The 15,273-nt window shown below is 45.1% G+C and overlaps 2 protein-coding genes across 7 annotated transcripts in view; one reads left to right on the forward strand and one right to left on the reverse strand.

The window, feature by feature from the left end:
- INSYN2A (inhibitory synaptic factor 2A) overlaps nt 1–5,515 on the reverse strand; it is a 50,327-nt gene extending 44,812 nt beyond the window's left edge. For all 4 annotated transcript variants that reach the window (XM_072871688.1, XM_072871690.1, XM_072871692.1 and 1 more), the window contains exon 1: nt 5,195–5,515. The gene's annotated coding sequence lies outside the window, so the exon portion shown is untranslated. The remainder of the gene's footprint in view (nt 1–5,194) is intronic.
- The window catches only part of DOCK1 (dedicator of cytokinesis 1), a 323,303-nt gene that overhangs the window by 153,523 nt on the left and 154,507 nt on the right, over nt 1–15,273 (forward strand). The window lies entirely within an intron of this gene.

The raw sequence follows: 15,273 nt of genomic DNA on the forward strand, positions 1-15,273 counted from the left end.
ATTCTGGTCAAAGCTGGGTCTAAATACAAAATGACCATTTTTAACTAGCTGGAAATTGTGCGGGATGTTTTTGGCAGTACAGGCAAGATTCTACAGCTTTAAGTGCTGTGGCTATGACTTGTTTCACAGGACTGTCCCTTGTATGACTGAATTACTGATTGGGTGTCTGCATTTGTCCTGGAGGTTAAAAGAAAATGAAGAGGTGAGGAGGGGCAGGTATAAAACAAGTAGGGAAGCGGGGGGGGAAGAGCACAAAACAAGTAAATCCTCCTTTGGAAGCTTTTGAGGCTTCCTCCTCATTTAGACCATATGGAATGATCTTCCTTTGCTTTTGCTTTTAAGATGGTTTAATTTTGTAACTATGTGGGCTTTATTTACAAGCATGCTATAGCAATCATGGATAGGCAAAAATAACAAAGCACTTGCTTCCCTTCCCCATGGATGTCATAAACAGGAGTTAAGGTTGGGATTTTGCCAGTATTATTTCAGTACAAATTATAAGGAATTCCTGTACCAGGTAAAATGGAAGTAAAAGTAAATACAGAGAGAGGGGAAAAAGTCTTCGGATGGCATAGACTGCTAAAAAAAAAAAAGAAGTTAATGGTCTCTCTGGAGATGGGCAGAAGACTTCAGCTTTGCTTCCAAAGGAGCAGGATGTCCAAGTAGAAATCAATACAGGAGAAGGCATTCTTCAGCACGCAAAACTGATGCTGAGAAAGGACCACGCAGCTGAGGCAGACAGCACCTATAGAAAAAAAGTTTGTAGAGGGCTTCCACAGCGTTCATTTGTTGTAAGAAGTCAGCGTGCCAGGCCATGCGCTGTTTCTGCAGATCTCGTTAAATCAGGTGCAAAAGCCACATGCTTACGTGGTCTTTGGTCCACTGTATAACTGCATTTTTAGCCTGTTTAATGCAACTCTGGTGTTAGATGAGGATTTTGGAAACCAAACTGGTAGTATTCCTGTGCAGTGAATGGTTTATCTAAAACTGTTGTAGTCCTCTAGTGAAATGTTCCTTTTTGTGTGTCGCTGGCCGATCACGCCATTCTGCTCTCCTGAACATTAAGTACTGGATTATGGGTGACTACTTTGGTTTGTTTTGCTTCTTAGTATTCAAATATCATTATTTTACTAGTTGTAGTTTCTTGCACTGAAAATTACTACTAAGGTCTCATTTCAAGTATTAGAAATTTCCCTGTAATTTGGCTGCGCTTAGCCATACAGTTGAATTTGTAACACGTACGTGAGCACATGGTGGGCAAGCGTGTTTATTACTGGTTACAAATGACTACTCCAGTCTGTCTTGTTGAGTTGCTGCAGCCTCAGATACATTTGGCCATAACTACGTAGCATTTGTGAGATGTTTAACACGCTTTTTGGTACGGGCTGAGTCTGAGGCCAAATGATCAGCGATGCGCAGGGACTGGGGAATCTGACACGTGGTAGAGCTCCAGCACTTCCCCGTAAAGACAAAAACCTCCTCTTGTAAAGAGAGATTAAGAAGTTCAGATCTGCACCCAAATATCGTAGGACTTGGAGGCCTTCACTCCCGGGGCTTTTAAATCCATGTCCATTTAATTCTAGCTGTGAAAATGGCCCTTACTCTTCTACACTCCTCTGTATTGAAATCTGTGGATTTGGCTGGAAAAACTATTACTGGAGTAAAATCAGGCCTGGTGTCTTTCTGCCGCTGAAGGGAAAAAACCACGCAAAGAGGAGGACAACAAGAGTTGCTGTTTGATCATGGAATTGCTATTTTTACAAGCAATTATCTTTGCCTATGAGACTTGTGTTCTTATATATAACTGGAAAGCAGGTGAGTTTTAAGGCACTGATCACCATGACACTGTGCTGTGCCAATGTATAAGCAAGTTGAACTATTTTTGAGAGTATTAAGGGATCAGCAGAGAGGCTGTTTTCTGCCTAATGTAGTAAAATTGTATTAAATAGACTTCAAAGTGGGGATGTGCCATTAAAATAAGAGAATGCTCTGATCACATTCTGTGTGGTCAGTAATAATTTAAAATTGAATGTCAATACCTAGTGAGTCGTACCTGTGTTTGTTCATAGGTTATACAGTATTCTCTAAGCAGAATAAAATCAAACACTGATTTTCAGAAGGCTAAATATGGAATTCCCACTGAATTCACCACTGAGATTTTTTTTTTCCTTAGAATATGCTTGTGATCTCATTTCCTTAAAGCCTATTTAATTTGCAAACTGATTAATAAAAATATAAGGGAGTATTGTGCTACAAAATAGGTTTGTTGCTTACATGTTTTTTAATATCTTGTACAAATCTTCAACAGTTCTTTAAATAGTGGCTGTCATAAAGCAGAATATAAGACCTTTTTAATAGCTAGTTTAAACAAGCATGTGAATTTTTTATGTTCTCAAATATTCTAGATTTACTGTAATTTCCTCAAGTATGCATGAATTATGTGACTACACATCCTCAGTTCTCTGTCCAAGATGACTATGGTTGGATAAGGAACTGCCGTGAGATATCACAGCTCAATGCCTTTGTGGAGGTATCCTTATATTTTAGCACAGATTTTTGGCAAGCTAATAGGTTTTCCTGGCTTGCACTACCACATTGGTCACTGTAAAGGACTGGTATTGCTAAGTTTGCTTTTAAATTCTCTAGAATGGGATAAATCAAACATTAGGGTTAATAGCTCATTGTCATTTGTGCAATCTGTTGTTGAGTTTGGATTTCCAAGTAACGTAACGGTGTGTTGTGGTGACCAATAGTGTCCGGTCCCCGGTAGTGCACGTCAGGAAGATGCTGCACGCTCCGTGATTCGGCACTTGTGCAGGCTCTTGGGCTTCTTAGCCATATTTTCCTTCTATATGTTCATCTCCATTCAACTTAGCTACTTTTTTTTTTTTCTCCGACTTAATGATATATGCTGTGCATCTCATGCAAAAATGCTTCTGTCAGTGAAATAGTTAACGGGGAAAAAAAATGCAGCAATGATCTTATGAGCTACTTGTTTGTGAGCTTAATTAGTAGAAGGGTGCATTGAATGTTATATGCTGTCCCCCTTGATAAGTAACTAATACTTTCTTTTGTGCTGCTGTTGCCCAGCTGGTTTTTTATGTGTCAGTCTGGGGGAAAGGCACTGATTTCATTCAAGATTAGAATTATTTTGAGCATCTTGTTAAAAATATACATCGTTAATAATTATGGAGTCCTAAAGAACACATATTTTTCATCAAGGACATCATGATGTCCTTACCAAGAAAAAAAAAAAAAGCTTATTTATATCAGCCTTCCCCAGTGAGCTCATTCTGCGAAGGCAGTATGCTTTAAATGCAACAGCACCTTAAACTCTGGGGCAGTAATTTTATTTTACAACTGTTCAGTATGAGTGTTTGGATTAGCAATATACATTATGTATTTCTATTGAAATCAATGACTGTATGCCACCACTGTATAGAAGAATAGAAACCTCCAGATGATAAATTAGTATTATCTGAGCACTGAGATATTTTCATCTGAGATGCTCGTATGTATTTATAATGCTAGAAAAAAAATGCAGCTTTTAACTTAGAACTGTTATTTGTACTTGAAGAGAACAGTATTATTGTAGTAAAGAAAGGCAAGCATGAGCAGACTGTTAGAACACCAATAGGCTTCACACCAAAAGTAAGGAAATATGTTACTCTCCATGCTTGTCATATTTTTACTATAGATATGTTTGCTTGAAATTTTACATTAAATTATTCTGAGTACATGGCTAGGACAGTTACATGTCGTGATTTTTTTATATTTGTTTTAAAATTTTTTTAGCTAGTAGTTTTTCCATCTAGCAGCTAGATTTTAACCTTGATACATGCAGCATTCCTCACAGCACTGTAAATATGAACAGTAATCGCGATGAAACACTTAAGCGGAGGGAATAAATACCCGGTTTATACTAGACATGCCCTGTTACTGTTTTGTTACCACTGTCCAGCATTCAGGAGAAAAAAAATGATTCACGGAGGCTGGAAAAACAGGTCTTTCCAAACTTCCCGATCGCAGAGCCTAATGAGTTAAATTTTCCTCCGTGATGTTCGTGTGGGATTTTAGCTGCTTAGACATACAAGGTCAAATGAAACCGCTCCATTACCTATTCTGACTGGTGGCAGAGAGGGGGGCACAGCTCCTTTGGGACAGAGCCCTGGGGAGATGGTGACATAAGCAGGGAACATATTCTCTGCTTTCGACATTACAAGATGTCCCTATTTTGCTAGGGCTTGCCGCCCCCCCCCCCCCCGCATCCCCCAAACCGATCCCAGCTAACTGCAGTCCTGCATCCCCCTCACTGCCGTAACTCTGGGTAAACATGGCATGAAGTGGAGATGCTGAGGTCACCGGAGAGGATTTTTACTAGCAGGAGGAAGGCAAGATGGAAATGCAAAGCGGGAACCTTTGGCTGCCTTGCAGGATGCAAGGTGCAGGACTATGACTTTGGCGCCGGATCCATGCTGCCTTCTGTCCCATTTGCCTACTGCATTTTCACGGCATCTCCCATTTAAATGTGTGTGATGATGGGGACAGGGGGCTCGGGGGGTGGAATGGTGTCTTAAATGGGGAGAAGCGGTGCTTCTCGCTAATGACAGGTCCGAGAATAGCAGCAGCTTCAGCCCCGGAGGAGGATTTTTGGTTTGGTCTTTAATGAAGTGCTATACTGCAAGTTACCGGCTGAACACGTCCGATGTTCTTCCATGGCCGTGTTGTATGGACACTTCATTAGGACTGCGTTTGGACTTCCCCGCGCTGAAGTTAATAAGCAGCGGTAGTTCCTCGCCATCAATCATGTGAAAAGCTAAAGCACTTGGTGCCTCTTCCAAAAATCCTCCAGCTACAACTCTCCCCTACCAGGCAGCACGAGAAGGACCGGCGGTATTTTTCTAGAAGAAAGTAGCGGTGGGCGCGGGTGTAGCGATATTCTCTCCTTATCTGTCATGAAAGTTATTGAATGCAACCGCTGTTCCCAGGCAGGCAGACGCGCTATTGCATAACGCTCCCGCCGGCGCTCGGCGCGATGCTTCCTGCTCGTCCCCACGAAGTTTTCACGGGGAAAACCAGGGAACGGGGGCTTTCGGGGAGTCCCCGCCGGAGGAGGGGGCCGAGGCGGACCGCGGCGATCGCGCGGGGCGAGCCGCGGGCAGCCTGACGGCTGCGGGGGCAGCGGCGGGCTTACCTTGCGCTTCCTCAGGCAGAAGTGGCGGGCTGGGCGCTCCCCTCGCCGGGCATCTCCCTCCCGCCCTCCGCCGGGGCGAGCTGGCCGTCAGAAGGTCCGCGCCGGCCGCGCATCTGCCGCCCGCCCGCCCCGCCGCCGCCGCCGCCGCTCTCCCGCGGCCGGGCGCTCAGCTGCGGCCGCCCGAGCGCTCGCTAGAGGCAGCCGCCGCCGCCGCCGCCGCCCGCTCCCCCGCTGCCCTCATCGGCTGCGGCGCCCGGCTCGGGGGGGCGGGGGCCGGGGGGGTCCTCTCGGCCGGGTCCCCGCCGCGGGGCGGCGGGCGGCGGCGGGGGCGGGGGAGGGGGGAACTTGTTGAGCGGGACCGGCGGGCGTCCCCCAGCCGGGCGGGAGCGGGCTGGGGCGGCGGGCCGGGGGGGAGGAGCCGGGGGCCGGGCCGGCGGCGGGGAGCCGCCTCGGCGGCGGGAGGCGGGTCGCTCGGGCGGCGGGAGGCGATCCCCGCGCCGGGCCGGGCCGGGGGCGGCGGCGGGGAGCGGGCGGGGAGCGGCGGCGGGCGGTGCGAGGGGCGGGGGGGCCGGCCCGGCCCGGCCCGGCGGGCTCGGTGCTCGGTGCGCTGGCTGCGTGCAGAAGGAGGGGGAAATGGGGCATTTGCACGTTAGTGCCTGACGCAGAAACCTGCGGTTAGCCCGCTTTTCCCTCTGCCTGTGACTCCGGGGAGAGTAGACGGGTTTGCAAGCGCTCTGGGCGCTGCTGAGCGCTGCGCGGCACCCCGGTTTTCCAGCTGCGCTCCTTACACCGGGAACACTGGAGCAGACGCAGAGTGGGTGATGCTGATACAGCTGGGATTTCACCGAAGCGCTCGTTTAAAGCTACATGGCTGCATTTTATTTGGAGGAAAAGTGTTTCAGATACCGAACGTATAGCTGCTCCCATTTGCTTTTAAACCTCGAATAAAATGGGCGCAAGTTCGAAGTGAAGCGGTTTGACAAAGCAGCGAGGATTGACAAACACGATAATGTTCTTAGAGCGTAAATCCCCTCTTTCCTCCTTTTCTCTCAAACCACTTTATCATTTTATAGCGGGCTTTTCAGAGATGTTTCTCATAAAGAAAGTTAGAAAGTAAATGGGTCGTGTATTTAATCGGACCCGTCTGACAGAAGATGTCACGAGAGGCACGAGAATTCATCCGAGTTGAGGAGCGGTGGATCAGTCCCCTTTCCTTTTGAGGATTTCACTAGCATTGCTGTTTAATAAACGTTTTTTTCACCCCAGCATGAAACCCGCTCAGCCCGGTTGCCGCCAGGTGCAGACCACAGAATTTGTCTGTAGCGGCACCATCTTTGCCATCAGTAGTGTTGATGAGGATTATTGATCTTTGGATTTACTAAAGGGACCCCTGATTTGAAGCGGCAGATCAGACTGGCTGGACGAGCCCTAGCATGAAATGCCCCGCTGCCGCCTGGCCTGAACGTGCACCATGCCACGCTGCAGCAGGGAGAGAAGCCCAAGCTAAGCGCTAAGCAAGTTAGGACCTCTACGTAGCACGATGCAGCAGAAATACTGGCTCAAGTCCTGGACATCTTTTTAGAGTTAATTAGCTGGAGCAGACCATTGCACCAATGAATGCGTGCTGCTGCGGCGGCGGCTGGAGTACCTTATTCGTGCCAGCTTTGCTATCTTTGCACAGGGCTCTGCTGATAGAGCCCGACAGTGGGTAAAGAAATCCTTACGGACCTGGCTGTCATGTAAACATCAGTGTGGAAGCGTGGAGATGAATTTATAGAAATCCTCGCCTGTTAAATTGCAGCTTGGCTGTGCAGCGTTCAGAGGAGCGTTCAACGAATCAGACAGTCGGCAGAGGGCAGCTAAGTTGCTTTCCCTGTCTGCTACCTGTCCAGGTACTCTGCTTGCCCTCCTCGCTCCGTACTTTATCTTTCCAAGTTTACTGCTGATCCCGAAAAGAGGGTGCCCACGGGCATGCTTTCTGCATCCCTGCCGCTCTGCCGTCGGGGTGTGCGCACCGCTCCGGGATGGGGCTGCGCTCCCTGCAGCCGTGCCACAAGGAGTGAGCTGACGGCACAGTTTCCATCGCAGTTTATGATCTCTCTGGGTTTCTTCCGAGAGAATTTTTTTCCAAAGAAATAGGTGGGAAGAACCTAAGTATCAACTTACATGTTGATACCACAAACACCGTGCTTTTTTTTCTTCCGCTCCTTTTCTTTTCAGCAGCACTGACTTGCTGTATTCCAGGACCTCTGTGGTTGTCTCTATACCAAAATAAATTTGTTCTTGGCTGCAGCCTGTGTGCAGATATGGCTAAAATTATGTGGTATGGCGACCACGTTTTAAACATGTATGCTAGTTCAACAGAAGCAAATAGATCAGTGGTAGGAGATGCTGTTACTTTTTTCCAAGCTGAAGATGTGAGCTGTGCAGACTACGTCCCAGGACGTGCAGACCATGATTGCTAGAAGAAAATACTATTGCTAGATGACCTTAGCGCCTTGAAAGGAAAAGCCCTCTGACAGAAAAAGCCGTTAAAACAACGTTCTTATCTTCTCCGTAATTACATTTAGAGGCTGTTGTCCCAGGGCTGATTATTCTTGCACGGCATTATGCGTATGCCCCATTTATAAAGCTAAGCAACTGTACAGCATTTTTCTGTAGATTTTTAGAGAATTAGAAAGGACTTTGCAGTTGTGGACCAGATTCCCGCTTGTCCTGCACATGTGTAACTGCTGACACTATTGGCGTACATAGGGATATTTTAAATCACGGTTTGTGAAAAATAACGTTTCCTGACTATCGTGCTTCATGTTACTGTAAAAGCATATAGAAGTACATACACTGTGAAAATAAAACACTTCATCATCCCGTTTGCCAATTTTTCAGCCTTTAAAAAATGCTGAGTGCGTCTGGGGCATAATGAAACGTAGTGTCAGAATGATGCTTGAAAAGGGAGAGAGAGGTCTGACTTCAACCTGGAAAGATGCAAAGAGAAAAGAGACAATTTATTATTATTTCTTGAGGTTACAAATTCATTTCTCTCTAACGGCGTGTCCTACCTTCCCAGGTTGCCTTTTTCTTCAGATGTTTGTCAAGGAGGAGCGAGCGCTGCTCAGGGCTGCGGCGTTCGTTCCCGTAACACACGCTGGCGTGCGGGTGGAAGTCCTGCCTCGGACTGCTGGAGTGGGTGGTGAAATCATCAGGTTGTATTTCAGAGCGGTGAAATACACTTTTTTGGTGGTATCTCTGTGGAGATGAGAGAACTGGTACCGTAAGGGGTCCTTCTTCCACACTGCTAATTTCATACTAAATTTGGGCATCTCTGTGTATTTATAAATGTTAATCTACTTCCACAGCCTGGTCTTACAGACTTCAGGTTTTGCTTTATTTTTTTTGGTTTATATTCAGCTTCTAGGAGAGCATGAGGAAACGGGGCACGGCTGGATGACTGAGATGCTGGTGCTGTGCCGGCGTGGGAGTGTCAGCCCCTGTCCTCCTGCCTGGCAGCGCCGGGGCACGTCCTCCTCGTGCTCATTGCAGCTGCAGGGGTTTTGGCTAGAGGAGCGCTCACGGTGAACGCTGTGCCCCGGGGAGATGTGTGTGTTGAGCAGGTGTTTTGGATGATTATGCTCCGCTAGAACGTGCGGGTCCTACGGTGTAATGCTAAAATGTAATTTTCTGGAACAGTCTATGAAGTTCTTTTCAGTCCTTGAGGAAACAAGCTCAAATCCAGCTCAGGGAAAAGCATGTGGCAGCCAGAGCGCGAGTTATCTGCCAGGTGTTTCAGCTAACGCCAGCATGGGGAAGATGATAACCAACACCAGAGTCATTTTCAAAATCAGCGTGAAAGCTGGTATTTAAACTTACCCTAGTTTTCAATGCGTACCGTACACTGAGGAGCGGGTTCAGGAATGAGTTCAGGGTTCCATCAGTAGGGAAAAGCCAAGGCAAGCGCTGGTGCCAGCGCACCGGGTGGATGATGGGCTGGTGCCGGCGCCGTCCCTGAGCCAACCCCAGCCGAAGGGTTAGGGTCGCCACGCCGCGCCGCTGACGTCGTCTCGGTGTCGGGAGAGTGTTACTGCTCGGTACCTTTCCTGTAGGGCCTGCTATTGGATATAGGTTAAGTAACTTTTATTAGGAGGACTAATTTAAGTCCTGACACTAAATACATGAGCTAGGTTACTTGGGATATATGCAATTGTTTAGGACTAGCCTAATTTGTCGCAGAACCTTACCGTATCCTTTTTAGGTAAAGAAGAGTGAAGTTTACTTGATTTGAAACACGGAGGCGCGGATGATGATGTGCCTTTTCTCTCTGTAGTCGTTTGGGACCAATGCTATCGTTCTGTCTTTGCTAAAAGCAAGTATTTTCACATTGCTGAATCTTCATTCACATTAAATAGGTCGTTATTTTCATGCTTTTATATGGTAGCTGCTTGGCTTTCTATGCTAAATCTGTTATTTATTTATTTACTTGAGCCTGCCATTGGAAGAAAAATGGAGGAACGTTAAATATGCTCCTCTCCTCCAGCTGAGGTGAATGCAAACTTGGCTTGAATTTCAAACAGGTCCTCATGCAATCAAATCCTCAGAGGTGCTCCTTGCTTTGAGGAAGGATATAATCTGCTTGGCTGTGATGACAAAGAAATAAGGTCTTTCGGAGTCATGTTAGGCAGAAATTTGAGAGATTTAATTTAGTGCCTTGCTCCATGATAAGTTTTTTCCATGAGCTTGGACAATTCATTTGAGGCTATGCTGATGTCTGTTCTTTATCTGTAAAGTGCGAGTAATTGCACATCTGTTAACTTGGGGGGACGTTTTGAAGATAAAGTGGATTTAAGATTATGTGTATAATACCCATAATACCTGCGTGCAGCTAAAATATTCAAGTAACCTCATTAGCTATGATAGTTATTTCTGTACTTTGTTGGTATAAGTATGAGCAGGATTTAGACCTTTCTCTGAATTTCCCTTTGTACAGCCTATTGGAAGAAAAATATAACAGCAGGTCTTACCAGCTAAAGCTGAGATTTTGAGTTCCAGTTGAATGCTGTCTCATTAGGCATGCAAATTGCTGTGGATGTTAGTTTATCATTCATACCAAGAAAGAAGTCCTAATTTTATTGGGATAGTAGGCTTTTTTCGTATTTTCACCGCGTTTATAGTTCGGAAAAGTTCATTTGCAGTATACAAATGTTTTTGGGAAGGGAGCTAAACTGATGATTGGAAAATGCTTGTTTCTTATTCTAAGGATGGGGATTATGAACTAGTCTCTTGTGGTGTGTACGAGCTGTGGAATCACTTGCCTAATAAAGATGTTCTCAATAGATGCAGAATTCTGCACTGGTTACATTATCATGCAGGCTGTACAGTTAGAAAATAAATGAGGGTCTGGGAGACCATGATGTATGATACCCTAAATGGCTGCATTTTGTTCATATTTGAAAGGCAGTTTAGCTTGTCGTCATTACTGATGATTTGTGCTTTTATAGCCCTTCTTTTTGCATTTCAGAAATCCTTTGTGCCCATCTGAATAATAAATCACCATGTTTGATTTGTTCAGTAAGAGCAAATGTGGAATTACATTCTTATTAAGATGTCTTGAGAAACTGTAAGAGTGGGTAAAATTTTTTAAAGGGATATTATGCCAACTTTTTTAATATTTTGTTTTGTCTTGTTTATTTTATTACCTTTTCATAGAATCATTGAATGGTTTGCGTTGGGAGGCACCTTTAAAGGTCACCTAGTCCAAGCCCCCTGCCATGAGCAGGGACATCTTCCACTAGATCGGGTTGCTCAGAGCCCCGTCCAACCTGACCTTGAATGTTTCCAGGGATGGGGCATCTCCAGCCTCTCTGGGCAACCTGGGCCAGTGTCTCACCACCCTCAGCGTAAAAAATTCCTTCCTTATATCTAGTCTGAATCTGCCCTCTTTTGGTTTAAAACCATTACCCCTTGCCCTATCGCTACAGGCTCTACTAAAAAGTTTGTCCCCATCTTTCAAAATCTCTCAAATCCCAGGGATTTCAACGGCTTTATGGCAAAGAGAGAAAATCTGCCCTGTTTAAAAATAAAAACCAAAAAATCTGATCATACTTTTGATTGCCTTCAAACAAATGGTTTCAGATTTAAGCACCTAATGAAATCTGGGACGAGCATGAATTCTATCTTAGAATTCTAGTTATGGACAAAAGAAAGGCAAATGTAATAAATAATGGGGGTGCTTTAATCTGCTTCGTGTTTGCTCTTTGGTGGAATAATATATTATTTACACAACATTGAGTTCATTAGAAGGAGGGTTCGATGCAATTTTTCGGTCGAACTGGAGAACCATTAAGTGTTGTAAGGTAATGTAAACTCCCAAACCCTCAGTAAGGTTTTCCCGATTGAAATATTGAACTATTTAAAATTTGAATATAGCATAAAAATACAGGCTTTTATGTGCTTTTACATGTTGCCTTGAAGTTAGAAGCCCAGACAGCAGTCTGGTGCTAATGCATAATACTTAATAGAAAAAAACAGCTAAAATAAAATGTATGAAACAAGTGAAAAATGAAAATCATACTAAATTGTGTAAGAGAGAGAAAAGGGAACAGTGCAAATGGTCAGAAGTAAATTGAACACGCCATTTCTGTCAGTGCTCTGAGTCTAAAACAAAATTAAGTCTTTTGGCCATAATGTTCAGAAATGAACTCTTTTGTGTAGTTTCTAAAATCCATATGCAGGCACCAAAATAAAATTGCCGTCAGTAGTTTTGATACATGGCAGAAGAAATGATGCCAGGGAAGGAAAAGGGATATAAAGAAGCAGGCTGGGGCATCACGGGCACCCCAAACCTTTAGCCACATGCTCGCAATTAAGAGCTTCTACTCCCTTGTTTAACGATGGGCGTGTTGAAAAGGTCTAGTGGTATGAATGTGATGGCCAGCACAAATTCTAAAAAGTGCTATACAAATTTAAAAAAGAAAATTTCACAGCCCGTTCGCTGCTCTGGGAAGGCAAAACTTCTATATGGTCCTGGTCAGTATGGCCTTTCTCGCACAATGTCTTACTGCAGAATGAATAATTAAACAGCAGGGTCTTACCTGGGATTTGTTTAAACATATTTTTGTATCCACTGTATATTTCTGAAAAACAGTAGTTGAAATGTTCATGTCATCGTGTGGCTTGCCAACTAGCGTAGTAACACACCTCCATAGTCCAGCATTTCTTAAAAAAATCAAACCAAAACAGTAACTTCTTTTTTTAATCCAAAAATGGTTGGAAACTGTTGGAAACCTCACTTTGGTAATACAGTATCCGATAGTAGCGCATCACATTAGAAGACTTGAAAGAACTTAGGCTGAGCAAAATATTCATATCTATATTGTTGCTCATACTGATGTCAAATATTTGTATAGAAAAATAATATGTTAAGCTTCGAGTAGTGCCAGCGCTCCAGCTCATTTTTAATTTATTTTTTAAAAATGAAATAACCTGGCAATTTAAGCATTTGCAAATAAGGGTATGCTAAATTTGTGATTGACTGTGCAAAGACTTAATTCTTTCATGTATTAAAATGTATGGGACTAAGTTTTACCTTAAGAAAGGAATATAAGAAGTTATTTTTAAAAGTCTGAAAATCCTAAAAGCACAAAATATTTAAATAAGTTGTGTTATGCAGCAGTCTGATGGTAAATAGGGGAAACCTGATAGTGACATTAAATGAGTTTACAACTGACAGCAGAGGCTAAGTGAAGTCCTTCTTAATGCTGAGTCTGTGGCTCTTCAAAATACAGTACAATAAAATGGCTCTGTCCTTTATAAAACATGATCTCCGGGATATATATAATATATTAAAACCCATTCAAAGTAGCACCACATTTTGATTTTCTTCAATTTTTAAACAAGTTCAGTACTTTAAATATTAATACTTAGCAGCAGTTGAGGAGCATAATTAGCACATGCTTTAAGTCAGAGGGGTGCCAGTCCGTGTGGTGGTGGAGCCCCATGATACAGTGGCTCTCAGGGAAGAGGGCGAGCTGTGTCTGCTGGGGCGGGTGAAGGCAGGAGAAGCCCAGCAGCCACGGTGAAGGGCAGATGGCTGCAGCCCTGGCCGTCAAGGCAAGGTTTGTAGGCAGAGGTGGCTAATGGGCTCAACAGACTTTTGCATTGCGTTTGGTACCTCGGCCGGCTCTGAGAGGGGCTGCTCTGCCGGAGAAGACTGCGCTGGGGGACGGAGACTCATAGACTCATAGTATCATTTAGGTTGGAAAAGACCTCTAAGATCATCGAGTCCAACCGTTAACCTAGCACCGCCAAGTCCACCACTACACCGTGTCCCTAAGCACCACGTCTACAGGTCTTTTAAATACCTCCAGGGATGGGGACTCCACCACTTCCCTGGGCAGCCTGTTCCAACTGGTGGTAGATGTGCAGGTTTCGTGGTCGTGGCAGGTGGGCTTTGGGAAGGGATGGGGATGTGATTGAGTAAGTTTTCTGGGAAGTCCTGCATGCTTATAACTCTGAAATCTCTGAAAACCTAGAAATAAGTTTATATTTTTTAGAATATTGCGGTGCTTCCTCGAGTGTCTCCACATCCTTACCTTCTCTGCGCCCTTGCCTCCCCTTCTGTCCAAGCCTTGATGGGGAACAGTGTTGGATGGGGAGCTGGAATAATTCTTGTCTCCAAACAAACTCAGCCATCAGACCATCTTGTCACAGAATTTGTGCAGTCCCTTGCTGGACCTGCTTTTGCTGCCTGCCTCCGCAACTTCTGTAGCCACAACTTCCATCACTCACTGCATTTAAAAAATAAATGCCTAAATTAAAACTACCATCTCATATTTGCTTGAAATTCATCTCCTATTAGTTTCAGCAGCTGCCTCCTGGTTCTAATACTGCGAACTTTGTGAATAACAGCTGTGCACTCATTTCATCTACCACCTCTGTGAATTTGTAAACCTCAGCCATGTAAATCCCCCCTCTGCCTTCTTGGAAGCATCTGGGGCTTTGTGGCCCCTTCTCAGGAGGCAGCTTCTCCATCCCCTTGTCATAGAATCACAGAATGGTTCAGGTTGGAAGGGACCTTTTGAGAGTCATCTAGGCCAACCCCCCTGCCATGTGAGCAGGGGACATCTTTCACTAGATCAGGTTGCTCAAAGCCCCGTCCAGCCTGGCCTTGAAGACTTCCTATGATGGGGCATCCAACCTGTCCCAGTGTCTCACCACCCTCATCGTAAAGAATTTCTGCCTTATATCTAATCTAAATCCACCCTCTTCCAGTTGAAAACCACTACCCCTTGTCCTGTCACTACAGGCCCTGTTAAAACGTCTCTCCGTCTTTCTTATAAGCCCCCCTTGAAGTATTGAAAGGCCGCAAGAAGGTCTCCCCAGAGCCTTCTCTTCTCCAGGCTGTCATTTTGGTTGCCCTTCCCTGTACCTTCTGCAATCTATTCTGTCCCTCTCGAGCTGTGGAGGCCGTATGTATTTACTGAATTCAGTTTTACTTCTCTGTGAGATGATATAAATCAAATATTTCATTGAAGAGTAGTGGTAAACATCACTGGAACTTTATTTGAAGTTTTTACTCGGGGTGATGAGCTGGGATGATGAGCTAATGAGGTTTGTTTTGGTGTATAATTTTTGTTATTTCACATCAATTACCAGATGACAGATAGGCTCTGCAGCAATTGATTATCTAAATAAGGGGCTTGATAGCCTGTGGGAAAACTTCTAGGGACTGAAGGTGATGCTAAATGGACAGCAAGTGGCCTGCTGTAAGCTGACACATCACGTCTCGGACATTTTTGTTGGCCGAGACGAGGGACACCGGTTCTAAGCGGAGGGGAGAAAGGAGGAGTTAGTCGCACGTGCTTGGCGAGTTTCCTGGAGGAAGGGGGGGCTGCCTTGCCTGGACCTGGGGCTGCGGGGCCGTCCTGCGAGAGCCGCAGCCTCCCCCCTTCCCGTGGAGGGCTGGGGTTTCTCTTGGGGCTGCTTCTGTGTTTTCACAGATCTCTACGGTTTTTGCAGGTGCCTCTGTCCTTTAACAAAAGAATTAGCGAGGGATCGTGTCCTTGCTCTTGTCAGTATATTCCACA

Source organism: Ciconia boyciana, chromosome 8 (assembly GCF_034638445.1).
Source record: "Ciconia boyciana chromosome 8, ASM3463844v1, whole genome shotgun sequence".
NCBI lineage: Eukaryota > Metazoa > Chordata > Aves > Ciconiiformes > Ciconiidae > Ciconia > Ciconia boyciana.